Source organism: Aptenodytes forsteri, unplaced genomic scaffold (assembly GCF_000699145.1).
Source record: "Aptenodytes forsteri isolate BGI_AS27 unplaced genomic scaffold, ASM69914v1 Scaffold26, whole genome shotgun sequence".
In the NCBI taxonomy this organism is placed as follows: Eukaryota; Metazoa; Chordata; class Aves; order Sphenisciformes; family Spheniscidae; genus Aptenodytes; species Aptenodytes forsteri.
The window spans coordinates 3,898,673-3,913,599 of record NW_008794125.1 but is presented as its reverse complement, the minus strand read 5'-3'; positions in this window follow the sequence as shown (position 1 = coordinate 3,913,599).

Here is a 14,927-nt window from a genome sequence, read left to right as displayed (position 1 = left end):
GTTTTGAACCTATGTGATTATTTGCCACTTGCTGAACCCTGGAGAAAGCAGTCTTATCAGATTTCTCTTGAGAGAAACATGGATGTTTAATCTACAGAACCTGCAGATCACCCTGTCTCAGGGATGGTACACTACTGAATTGTTCTTCATAGTAAAGCAAACCAGAGCTCCCGTAAATTTCACAACTGGATCGTTTACCAGAGCATTTCACAATGGAAGGAGGTGCGAACTGCAGCCCAACATTCTTAGCTCATGAAATCCAAATCCCAGCGTTTTTACAAAAAATGCTATGACCTTCAGCATCTACAGAGATCTAGCATCCTTAGCCTGCAACACAGCTGCTCTACAACAAATATATGTCCCAAGAGCATAGCTCCACCAGCACTGCAACAGCAAGGCTTGCTGTGTTCATGCTACTCAGTGAATACCAGTTCCATTTAGGCATCTTTCAGAATTTTCAAATAAAACCTTTTATGCTTGACTAATATTTTAAGGCACATAGACAGAAACAGAGAAAACCAGGGGAAAATAAACACAAGTTAGACACACTATAGAGACTTACTTCCTTTTGAAGAACACAGGAGATGTTTCTATAATTGTATGATTTAACATGTCTCTTGACTTTTTCATTGTTTGCTGAAGGATAATGAAGAGTTAATTCAACTCTGGATAGCTTTTACATGAAAGAACCAAGGCAAGTCAATAGCTTCAAGATAAAGAAAATCCTCAATACTTAAAAACTATGGTTATCATTGAATTTAAAGGTTTATCTTCAGTCTTATGCTTGTTAGCCCCCCCTTCCCCAATCCTGTCTAAGATTTTGGTCAGATGTGATGTATACAGACTTCACTGTTTTAACCTTTCAAAGCACTATGCTCCTTTGTGCTAATAAGAAATACACTTTCTAAATCAGTATGTCACCTACTTGTGACAACTCCCAAAGGAAACCCATGCATCTGGTTACATAGCGTACAGCTACAAAGTAATCATGTTTGCAACACAAACACACTCTATCCTAGAACTCCACTAAAATTTTAACATTAACAGTCTGATTCCACTGTAACAAAGACAAAGGAGCAGGTTGAAGACAGCCCACAAAAAGAAGCCCACCTCACACAGATACGAGCTATAATTTCCCATTTCTCCCTGCAGCGCAGGAAGTAGAGATGTGTTTTCAGAAAGGCTCAAAACTCCTCAGCTGTGGAAGCTGCCTCTTTTCCTCTGCTTATAACCTCCTTCCTCCAAAGAGGAGATTAACTCGCACTCCTGCACATCAAATCTCCAATTTTGAATCTCATACTTGCATATGCTTTAAATGCTGTGGGTATTGAGCAACTGAGGAACTATAAAACGGATGACTAAGAGGTTACTTTGCTGGATGGCTACGATGTCAGTAAACAGAGGTCTCAGAGGTCAGAATTAAGACCTGAAAAGTCAGTAGAGGTCTAAACAAGATGCCACATAAAAGAGTGAATGCATTATGAAAAATAAACTATTTAATAACCTTTACTTCTCACATCAATTTCTTAAAACCAGAATTCTCCCCCCATTTTCTAAGAAAGACTTTGTTTTCTTTCAATTGTAGGATTTGAAACTATCTATGTAGAAAACTATCTAGAGAATCTATGCACAGTGCCTCTTTCAGATAGATACTCTGAAGGAGAAGTTTGCTGGGATCTATCTTCTATAGTAAAAATATGATCTGGTTAGTTATGGGTGTTTAAGACCATATGGTTTATGTTGTTCGTCCAGTAGACACAATTTAAAAGAAAAAGCCATAAATGGCACACATTACATGGTAATTTTCAGTCGAGCTCTGTTTCTAAGGTAATTAGATTCATGACCTGCCACAGGGAGGAATTTCTTCCACTAAGTTATCTGGACAATAGATACAAGCATAAACACTCTGAAGAGGCCTCTAAATTTTGACCTAAACTTGAGCTGATCTGACTTTCATCTTACGCCAGAAGTTGTCTCCTGAGTTATGGCAGCATTCCTGATTCACCTTGAAGCAAACACTCCTCTGGGAATTTCAATGGCCGCTTAGTATTTCTCTAGGTACATACTGATGAAGAAAACTACAGCCAATAAAAAAATTTTAAAATCATCTTTCAGATTATTTTTCCTACTAATTAATTATCAAAAACTCTATTAATTAATTTATTCCATTAGCTTAGGCAATATTATACTACATTATAATTCTTGCTTTTAATATGGCACATGATTTTATTAGTGTATTCTATCAGTTTTGATGGAGGTTGAAGGCTTCCGGGTGGAATTTTTTCTCCACTATCTAATAAAGGTTATTAAGAATTTAAATAAGACTTGGAAGTGAGGATAATTTAGACACCAAAGTAATGGCTATACATATTTCACAAGAGTAGTTCATTAGTGGGCTGATATTCAGTCAACTAGATTAAAGCTTCTCATTCGTTTTACTGAATAGCTTTCCACCCAGCTCCTAAAAGCCCAAACCAAAAATTTAAGCCCATATTTAAGTCACAGGATCCAAAGTAGGAAAGCAGTGTAAAACTGTACTTTGCCAGTATCTTTGTGGTTGCAAACAGCAGCTGTAGTCAGAAATAAAATGGAAGACCAGAGAATCTGCAAACATACCCTCATACCACAGCTCTTTAAAAATTCTAATTAATTAGACTAAATAAGCCTATGGACTTTAGCACCTGCACTAGTACTGCCAAGGCTTTGCAGCATATTCCATAGCAGCAATCAGACAGATGCTTGACCAGCCTCCCTCCCTCTCCAATTGGGACTTATGATCACCCCTGTGGACTGTATTATGCCATACTGATATTACCAAAACTAGTGAGCATGCAAAATTTATTATATGCATGCTATAGAAGTCTAAAATGCTTAATTTATGCAACCTTACTATTACTGCACACTCCCTCAAATTCATGACAAATGAAACTACAGTAGCATCATCTTAAAGAATTATGCCCCATGCATCAACTAAATATTTGTTCCTGTTTTATTAATTTTCTAAAACAATAGATGATAAAAAAAATCTAGTGGTCCATTTAAACAATCTACATAGTAAAACTATGGCCAGCAGCCAAGTTGAAGTGAACTGATTATGCTGAAGAGGTATCTGGGGTCCTTTCTATTCTCTACTTGGTGACCCTCAGAGTGGTTTAATGAAAAAATTTCATGCCATGTGAATCACTGAGCAGGAAAAAAAAAATACTAAAAGCCGATTACATTATCAAACTCTAACACTGCACCAAATTATTTAATAAAAAAGAAATATTTAAACTCTACAATACTATGGAACATGTATCAAAGTTTAGTTAACAGTAACTCGCACTTTCCTTTTTCATACGTTGAAAAAAGGAGTCCCAAGGAACGTGTAACATGAGGCAACACTACTGAAGTAGTAAAAAGCCATATCATTTCTGGATCAGTTGTTTTCAGTAAGGTTAGATAAAGCAAGGTTCAATGCTAATAAATAAAAACTCCATATGCTATGTAAACAAAGGATTGAAGCTTTTTTTAAGAAGCACTGCAGTTTTGACCTAAGAAAGCTGGCCAAGGAGGCAGTTTGTCATCACTCAGCATGTTTTCTCTGATCCCCAACTTGCACAACTACTTTACTGTCTGATTGAGACGGGAACTATCTATCAACAACCTCCCCTCTGTTTATTTCATCTCCCCTGTTCCTTGCCCTGGCATCACTTGCTGCCTTTCCTGCTGTCCACATGGTCTTCACATTTAAATCAGCCATTGTACTTACTGAAGTGCAAATCAGATCAGCAGGAAATGAAAAATCACCTCAATCCAGAGCACAATCATCAGTAACAGAGCTAGCACCCTTGGAAACACAACAGACATAAAACTGTACAGAGTTTGTGGCTTATCTAACTTTTCATTTGACAAAACTCACAGGGCAAGTAGTGAGAGGCTTAAAGTTGCTGCTGTGCCCGTTTCACTGTGGCGAGAGGAGAACTTCTGGCACCAAGCATACGGAGGGAGAGTGTTGGGACTCTTCACCAAATTATTTTTGAAAACCCACAGAGCACCTGGGCTGTGACATGTACCTCCTGCAGGGCCTGGTTGACAGGGCAGCAATCTCAGCAATTAAGCCAAAAGCTCCGGTTCTAGTGTAGTACTGTCAAAGTCTCTATGGGATCTTCAAAGACCAAATACTGCAGGTGTGTCCAGTCATATTTGCACAGTCCTAGGCACTTCTGTCAACAACACATAATTGTTTTGAAACCCAAACTGAAGTCCAATGACTTCTTAACCAGCAACAACATTTTTCCTCACACTGGAGTACTGGCTTACCAAAATATTAAATGGATTAATTTAATTATACCACCATACAGATTGTGGTTGAAACAAAGAACTAGCAATTCATTTGTATTTTATTTTTAAATTTAAAATCTACTCATTGCAAATGTCATTCAAGAAACATGCATGCTCTATTGACATCAACTCTGATTAAGATAAGCATTGTTTCACCAAGAATCAGCTGAAGCAGCTATAATGTTACTAGCTAGTGAGATTCATATATGATGACATTATTAATGGCTTTGTTTCAATTTCTGTTTTCCTTTCTGCAACTTGATGTCAGCTTCAGTTTTTTATATTACCTAGAAAATTTAAATACAAGTTTTTTCCAATGATTCTTTTTACATGCGTCTAATATTACCTAAACACATACCTTTTGCTTTGTCCTTGTATTGAAAAAATAGGCACCATTCTGCAAAATGACCCTGACTGATGAAGGCCTATACCAACGTGTTTCAGAGGTTAAAAGAGAACTGTGGTTTAAATGAACATTTCTCAAATCATGACATGCTTCAGCACGCTTTGCAAAATTCACAACGTGACTTCTAAACTTGTGCCACGTTCCCTTCTGTACTATGCTTTTGAGTTTAAAAACAATCCAGATGCATCACAATATTTTTTAGACATAACTTGTATAACCCTGTATTTGCATGAGGCACACAACAATATATTGCAAATTTTAAAAATATTTTAAGTAGTTTTAAAAAGAATAAAAATATGAAATTACATGCAATTACATGCAACCTGTCTAGTTCAGAAGCTACATTCATTCTCCTGTATAGAAAATTAATCCATTGTTATGGAAGCATTTTGCTCACAAGCAAAATACTCCAAAATAGAGCTTTCCTAGAAGAAAGGCATCAGAAAAAAATCCTTCTAGTTCTTATCATTAAAAAAAAAAAGCTCATGGTGTAGTTTTGTTGGCAAATGAATTGAAAGAATTGTATAGCTAACTAAAAATTAAACTCTTTCTTCATGAAATTCAGAATTAATACTCTTTAGCTGTATGAATAGGTCTAACAGAAACCAGTCACTCTAACCCATCATACTATACTCTCAAGTATAGATCAGAAAAAAATTCTGACCAGACAGTATTGCAATGGGCTTTATTTTTAATCAATACCTTGGAGAAGAATCACTAAGATGATAAGGTTTTTTTCCTTGAGTAGCAAGAATGCCGCAGAGTGAGATTTGACATGTTTCTAAAGGTCACATAAAAATTCCTTCCTTTTTTCCACATAGAAGTTTCTCTCTCTGCTTAAGAGTCTTGGTTTTTCACGATGATGAATAATACCTAATATATTGTACGTATAAAATAGCATTTTCTGTAATTTTTACTAGCCAGACCTTAGGTGAGAAAATGGCAATACTGTTTGCTTTTCTATTTAACAGGTAAAATTATTTTCTTACAGTAAATATATCACGTATGAGCTATGTACACAACAAACTGTACTACGTATCACACGAATTATGTCACACAGAGGCAACTCAACTGTCTATCAAAACCAAAATAAAAATTAATTTATTAATTTTATGAGTTATAAATCTGAGCCTACTAATCTTCACATAGTTCTTAAGAGGGGGATGACTAGGATAAAATTGGGAGACAATATGAGCAACGAAAATGAATGACATAAGGACATTCTCAGTAACGACGTACTAAAAATGGTAGAAAACAATGGAAGTAGGTTATATGAGTATTCAGCATGAAACAGGCCCAGTGGAGAATAAACAGCAACAGCAGCAGGACAAGTTCAGGGTCTATGAATATTGTTGATACTCTGACAAGTAAATATTTGCAGAAGGTATTTTTTTCAGTCACTTGTCACTCAAAAGAGTGTTAACTAACCAAATCAGGCGGAATCTACTAAATGTTGTTGTAATTAAGGCTTCTCTCTTTGACTAGTCTCTAAACACCTAACCCTAAAGTTATTACAGGCTTACAAAAAAGAAAGGGAATTTTTTTCTTTTTTTTTTTTTTTGCAACTACTAAAATCAATATAGTTGCTTCCATCCAAGTAACACAACTGCAAGAGCAGAGAAAAATCGGCTTCAAGCAATTATCCATGTTCATTAATCTTTGTTCACAGTCACATTAACCTTCCCTCAGCTTTATATAATAGGCAAAGTGTGTTGCAGGAGAGTAACAGAGATCAACAGCAAGACTTCTTTTTATTTACTTTAGATAAACTGCATCGTATGTAATCACTTTTTCAAGCATTTACTAAATGTATTTGGTTTGTATTTTCACCGAATCTCTCATTTGTATTTATTTCAAATGCAGATCAGCATTTGTTACCACATTATTATGAGGATATTATTGTAGTCTACTGTTACACATGACTATTCATCAAAATAATTCAAGGAAGCAAGCTACACAATGCTAGCTTAAAAGTATATATGTTTTTGCTTTATCTAATAACCACTAGCCCTCTATAGTTTGTCATGGGAAATACCTAATGGATATCCAGAATTCATTTGCTAATGTCAAACTCAATTTTTAATAGGCCTCTCAGGCTTACTTTTTATTGTTGGAATTTCTACAAAATAAAAACACACCTGAAACTAATAAAAAAATATCTGGAAAGCAATTATTTTCTCCACTCCTCCCCCACCTAAAAAACAATGATTCTTTCCATAATGTAACTAGCAATGGGAAAGCATCCAGCAGTTACGCTAGCTTGTCCCAAGATAGAAGCTGACATTACACCTCCCAGTCTAGTGCTGATGTGCGTAGAACTAGTACAATGAGCCTTGACATTTGTCATTGTACTTAGCTACAAATGCATTACAAGAAATTACAAGGGATGCTATCAGAAAATTGCAAAACCAATGAGTGTTTCACTTAGTTACCGCAATTCTTCAATGCTATTCCAATCTTGTGCAAATTATAAGCCACTTACAGCTCTGAAAACTGACAGGAAACTGAATGAGGTTTTCATTATGCTTTTAATAGTCTTACCGGGCTATTTCCTATTAAAAGATTCTTGAGGAAGAACTATATAGCCTACCTCTATATTCATGCCAGGTACAAGCACTAACTAAGATAGTTCATTACACTTCTGGAACAAAAAGCCCAACCAAATTCCCTTCCACAAAAGGGAAGTAGCAGTAGCAAGAAAAAAATCCTTAAGAAGCTAAGAAGGAGATTTGACTTATATTGCATGAATATTGTGAGCACTTTCTTCGTGGCTAAAGGAATGTAAATGTTTGAATCGAATTTTGCACTTATAAATCACTTTCTATAACAGATTTATGAATACTAAGGAAACTTCCTAGCAGCTCCTGTAACGTATACTTCATTAATACAGATTCCAAACCTCCTTTACTAGACTACCACCAGTACAGTGCAGAGAACACTCATACCACTAAAACCACTTAAGGTTTAAGGTAATGTAAACTTTTAAGGACCTGGAAAGTCTTGTACAAGGCTAGGACACTTACCTAAAATTATCCCATAAAACTGACAAGACATGTTGCTATGGACATCTACATCATAAGAAAACATGAAGCGTGACTAAGAGAATATGCCTGCGTTTCCACTGTGTTTTGTGGATTTCAATTGCATTACCCTCCCACCTGAACTCCAGCTGTGTTGATAAAGTTGCTGAGGCAAATGGCTGACAGACATAGTGTTGAATGTAAGTAGTAGCCTGAAAGCTTCTATAGACACTGCGGAGTGGGTTTTGTCCTGTGGTGCTCTCATGCACCAAGTACCTAACTTTATCTCACTCTGTATATGCTTAGCTTGTAATTTGGTATAGATCCTCACTGAGTCTGTTAGGCTCAGTCTCTGTTCTGTCCTGCGACCCCCATCCTCCCGTACCCTACTCACAGTGCTCACCCAGCTGTCAGGCCACAGAACACAGGGCAAGGAACATGCAGAAACCTACTGGGAAAAAGCCACGTGTGGTTTGGTTCACAACCAGGATCTCGCATCTTCAGCCACCCTTTTACAGTGACAACAAACAGCACGTAAGCCTTCCAATTGTCACAAGGACCATCACATTAGTTACTTCTATGGAATAATAATATTTTAAGGCAATATACTGCTTATTAAAGCTGTATAGAGATTCCTTTGGGGGGGAAGGGGCAAAAGAGAGAGATTGGACTCTGGGAGTGTTCAAATTTATCAAGGAAATGCAAACAGGACACGCCAAAATAAGGAGATGAAGCTTACTGAGCAGAAAAGTAATCTCTTGATAACAAAGCATCTCAGGAAATCAGTTAATACTCTGATCATTCACTAATAGCAGCAATACGTTTCTGTGATTTGTAAGAATATTCTACCTTACAAAAGGGAACATGTCACTGTCTAAGTTTCTGTTTTTATTAAAATGAAGAAAGCAAATTTGTTTCCTAGCATTTTCTTACATTTGTTTCCAGGTTTTAAATAATACGACATGTGAGTCAGCATGTCCTCAACATGTATCTCCTCTGTATTAGCTATCTAAAAATACAACACTGAGCAGCCGTCACCATTTAAACAGAGAGGGAGTTCAGGCTATTTCTTGCATGCTTAAAATCAAAATCAAGGTTACACCAAAGCCATTACCATGGTTAGCTACTGAAGCTTTTACGAAGCCAACATGTTTACACAGTGTCCGAGTATCTTCTCCACATGTGTGTACATTTGTCTGTATGTGAACCAAAAATCCCTACAGACTTATGAGCTATGTAATTTTAAGGTTTAAACCCTACATTCTCCTGCACTAGGCCCATCTAAAGTGATTGACATCTAAATGATAGGAAGGCATGCCTTCAATTAAAAAAGTTGAGATCTGGCATATAAATCAGTCTGTCTCTCATAATTCACCAGCCTGTCTTATCAATTCATGCTTGGCATATGTTCCCCTAGGCACCATAACCTGATGTTGTAAATTAGTCATCTGCTGCTGCCTTAGTTACGTGAAAGTTTGGATAGGGGTGAAAGGTCTTTAGAGGCTGAGGAATTGCAAATAATTCCTTCATATAACCTCTCCTATCCCCTGCGTCTTTCCCATTAGGAACTGGCTTTGGGTAAAGAAAAATATTAGTGCATAAAAATTCTAGCTCAGATTTTCCCTTTGGACAACAGTCACCAACTATTGCTTCCCTACACTACATATCCTTGACTATTTAAATTTCACTAGTTCATGATCACGCTACCATTTACAGATGCACCTTTGTTCCCTTTTTTGTTGTTGTTTAAACACGTGGTTATTCTGAATAGACCAAAAGGCATTTAAATGAATTTCAGATGCTGCAAATTGCTGCTGAATACTTTTCTATTAAATTAACCTGTACCATTTTAAATAAGTAAATTAGGATAACATGATCATCCATCCCCTGTTACACCAGCCATTTCTTGAGGAAAGTGATTTATGATGCAAGACAGAAAAGGCAGAGTCTATGCTGAGTAAAGAAACTCGGAGTAAATACAGTAAGTGGAAATCCAAATTTGTTTCTTAGTGGATAAACTCTCTTTGAGGGCTTAGTCCTGCATCCCGGCAGTCAAGGGGAATACTACAATCAATTCCAGACTGTACACATTTTACAGACAATTCAAGTATATTTACCCCTTGTTTTGGCATTTCCATTCAACCAAACAGTTTGCATGACCCAATAACCTGGGCTTTTAGCTCCGTGAAGCTCATGAGAGCAGGAATTGAGAGGTCTTAGCTTAAATTCTCCATTAGGAGTAAAATTTACAATTTTAGATAGTAAAATAAAATTTATGAACAATGTTTGCAGCTAGATGAAATAGATGCTTTGATATTTATTATTATGGATAACAAGATCTCAACAGTGCTCATACATCAAAAATATCAAACAAAGCCCCTGCCAGTGCTCTTACAGGATAATGCGACCGTAAGTTTCTACCCTCAGTGAGGTGGCAGGACCTAAAATTTCAGAGAACACAGGATACTTCTTCTCTTTCCGCTAAACCATCATTGCTGGCATTCACATATTTCTTGCCTCATCATTAACCACTGACATAATTAATATGCACTCACAGAAGCCCCAGCACAGTTAGAACATAATCACCTATAGATTTGATTCATGGAAGTGTCTTTTGGAATAACTAAGACAGATTAGGTTCTTTAAAGTGTCTTGGATACAGAAGCAACAAAAAGCAAGTCAGGAGTTACCAACTGTGGAGGGGTACTAACTAACAACTCAATTAAAAAAGGCAAATTAAAACTTTATGGTTCGTTATCCTTCATTGCTTAATAAAATTGTTTTGCTAAGCAAATGATTAAGAATGATTATTCTAGAAAACTGAAATAGTATCTGGTTTTCCACATTTTTCAAAGAGTTCCATAAAATAAAACCAGTTGGTTTTCAAAATATCCAAACACATACTGATTGCAGGACTTCACGCCAATTGAAAGATCAGCAGCATAAACGTGCTATAAAATATTTTTTTCTATTTATAGTGACTTTCTTTCTCCTCCCCCCTTTTTTTACATTGAAGAATATATTCTGCTCTTGTGATGGAGGAATTAATTTCTTTCTATATAGTTTGTATTTATTTTGATTTTTTTAATGTATCACCAGTTTTGTGGCTCATCTAAATGAATTACATTCCTCTTTACATTATCATTTTCTTGACATTCAGAACTTTTGGAATCGCCGTTTGATAGTTTAGAATACTGACAGACAAATATTACACTCTAACAAGTTTGTTCATCGGGGATATTTTGACAAGCTTCAAGAGACTCCAGAATGATCCATATTTGCAGTTTTAGAAGATGTTTATAGATATCTTCAGACTTTCTGAACTTTCCTTAAGATGATGTTTGCAAGTTTGTGTTTCTTACTGTGCTAAACTTCTACAGAGAAAACACTTAACAGTAGCTAAAAACACAAGTGTTGATATACATATGAATATGCTACTGGAAAAAGGAAATCTTCCATTATCTTGCAGAAATTCTGTTTGTTAATTCATAATTCTTCTGTATGCGTAATTAAATTAATAATTAAAAAGTACTACAGGTTTTTTGAGTAGAAACTCACAGTACTAAAATTATTCAAAGAGTCTCAAGCTCTTTCAAAATAAGTTCTCCTCTTGAGGTTCATAGCAAGGTAAGTATGCATTTACGTAACTCTAGCTATGCAAGCAGGACCTTATGATCACTGGGATTTCTGAGGATTGTAGCCTTTCCTAATTTTTTTGCAATCATAATATTCTTGTATTGATGATCACTTTAAGCACTGAAGTCTATATGTTTTATCCTGAAGTTAAGGGACAACTTTGTTTCAAAGTCTGACTTACTAGAGGCAGAGAAAAAACTATTTTGTGGATTGTTACCACTTACCGAAATTCAGCAACATTAAAATAAAAATTAATAAAGCATTAATAAAAAAATAGGAGTTTTCCCCAAAATAAAAATCTTGGATTGTAGGCAGAGGGGGAAAAAAAATTTTCAACAAAAATACAATTTTATAGGACACTGTTAACAGATAATGCAAATTAATGAAAAAGGAAGGAAGATAAGTTCAGTGGTCTACTAGAGACAGAAAGTCACAAAGTCTCTAAAGCAACAGCCTAAATTCAGCATTCCCTATTCTCTCCCCCTTGCCTGTGTATTTCATGAATAAGAAAAGAGTCATCTCCTTTCTCATCTCCTCTCCTCCCTGCCAGAAATTTGTTCAGGCTAAATGCATAAAAAATGCCTACGCTAATAAAAAGACATATTTTTACCTTAAAGACAACAGATATTGTTACAAATGTTGTTGAGGTAAGCTGCACACACGTACATACATACATTTACAGGCATGTTAAATATATAATACCTCACTTTCCACTTGACATGAGAATCTATCCCCTTCCTTGGTCTTCACATACTGAAAGCATTGCTCTAGTGAGGAATACAGAATTTTCAGAACTCGGGATTTGGCAAAAGAATTAAGACACATGAAAAAACCCAAACTCTTCTTACTAGTTCTCTTCCACAACAATGCCAGTTAACTGTCTATTAAGCTGCACATATCAGAGACTTAATAAACTGCAACAGTTTACGATGAGAATTATTTGATGCTATAAACCACTAAAATTGCTATTGTATGATCAAATGACAAATAAAATTTTCTAGATAGATTTTCCCCGCTCATAAAATTCAAATTACTGACTAGTTACAAATTACTGGAAAGACCGTCCTTTGCTCCTATTTAAAAGAATATTTTTAAAAGCTGGACACGTCTAATTTTCTTTATAGAACATAATAAATTGTTTCCATGATAGAACAGCAGGGGTGGGAGAAGGTATTAACTACTTTAGTGGAACACAAAAAGGAATTTTATTGGAAAAGCATGTGCACTTGATACATGAAAGATTAATTTCTCATTCTCATTCATCACTAAATATAATTTTAATGAAGCTAAGTTAATTTATAAATACTAGATTTTATCATCAAGAAATTCTATTTATATAGCATCCATCTAGCCAATTCTACGTATACAGTATCTAGTTGTTTTATTAACAAACATTTCATTTTAATCTTTCTTAGCATCTTCAATGACTGCAGAGAGACTTACTCAGCAGAAGACATGAGTTTCTGCATGAAAGCAGATTATTTAGCAAGACAAGCAACTTATCTGCAAAACCATGGAAACAAATTAACGTGTACTGCTGACATAGAGGTAAGTTACAGATAGAACTTCATTATAAGATTACTCTTCATTATTTCCAGTTGGTAATCAGAAGCTCAGAATTTCTATTTTCATTGTGGTTTGGGGGTTTTTTGTTTTGGTTTGGGTTTTTTACAGTTTATTATTAACAACATGCTTTGATCATGATCTTACTGGTAATACGACGCATCTTGGGCAATACCCCTTGCAAAGCCTGCTCTTACGAGATCTAAAGTGAAAATTTAGTATCAAACCTATATGGGGTTTATGACATGCTCATTATAGAAACATATCACAGAACTCCACAAGGATTTCCATTTCAAATCTAGCATCATTACTAAGTGAAACAGTTCATTTTCCTGCATATATAGGATTTAGAGAATTAAATATTTATATAGCATATGGACTGAGCTAGATTTGTATGTTGATAATTGGCAGTTTTAAACCCACTAGTACACATGGAAAAATTTTTGCCACACAATGTCATCTTCAGGTCTGAAACAAAAGCAGCAGTTTTGAAAACTAAATACAACTTGAGAGTAAGGGAAAAAAAAATACAGTATCTACAAGGAAAGGAATGGTTGAAGAGAAGACGATACTAGGACAGGAATGAAGGAGGCAAACTAGGCCCGGGGGGAGGCAGGAGGAAGGGACAGGCAGTATATACTAAGAGAAATCATGTCCATCTATAAACCTCGCCTATGTCCCTAGCACATCACACTACTGCTTTAACACTTGCAAGGATATACCTATCTCATGACGCTATAAATCTATCAGGGGTTTTCAAGCTGCCAACTAGGCCATTTAGATTCCCAAGTGTTGACGATCTCCAGTTGTGTTGTCTAGATCAGTTTTATTAATTGTGGCATTTCAGGGCTCTGGTTTGCCTCGTTGCTTAGAATTACGAGCCATACAATCATGGGGCTGTTTCGATTTTCATGGTGAAGGGAGAAGGCTTAGAAACATTTTTTTTTCCTGGCCTCAATACTTGCAAAGGAAATATAAGATGCATTAACTGAATGCTCCGAATCCATTTGTCGCAATAAATGCATTTTTGACTTCTAAGAGATGTCTTTACTTGGGGATGGATGCAAAGGGAGGTGTCCTTAGCCTGTTACTCCTTAACAGCTTGTTGGACCGCTTAAGGCTTTCCAGCCATTGCAGTCTCCAAGACAAAGTATGATAACTTTGTCCCAGTTATTCTAATAAGTAATTATAAAATAGCTTCCCTTACTTTATATGAATGCAACACGTGTGGTTTCCCTTTCTCTTTGACAGCTTAATTCATGAACAAATAGACAAAAATATTAAATTAACCATTACATGTATAACTTTCACTGTTAGCAATTAGCTTTTTCAGATCCTAGCTCAAAGCAAAAAGTAGTCATAGAAATGTTTTAACTTTACAGCTAAAAGATAGATTACGCTAAATCCAGAGATACCATTTATAGATAGACATTTAATTTAACGACATTTCCTGGAGTCAACTTAGTAGGCTCTCTGTACAAATTCAACATCAGGGGGTATTCAGCGGAATCAATGTAATGAATATCCTTGCAGAAACCACATACTTAAGATGCTTTCTTATGGAAGAATAATTAACAATATGTTGTCCTCAGAACATTAGAGGCAGTATGACAGGACAGTCAGTAAATATGTCAAAAAAGTTTCAACCCATATACAGATATATTCCAATCTATTATAGAAGTTGCTTACAAGAAAAAAAAAAAAAGAATACTAATAGTGACTTGCAAACAATACCAGTACTCATTTCCCAATATACAGAATCATCTGTATAAAGCTTTAAAGAAAATGTGGAAATTTAATAGAATCATAGAATAGTTTGGGTTGGAAGGGACCTCTAAAGGTCATCTAGTCCAACCCCCCTGCCGTGGGCAGGGACATCTTCAACTACATCAGGTTGCTCAGAGCCCTGTCCAACCCGACCTGGAATGTTTCCAGGGATGGGGCATCCACCACCTCTCTGGGCAACCTGTGCCAGTGCT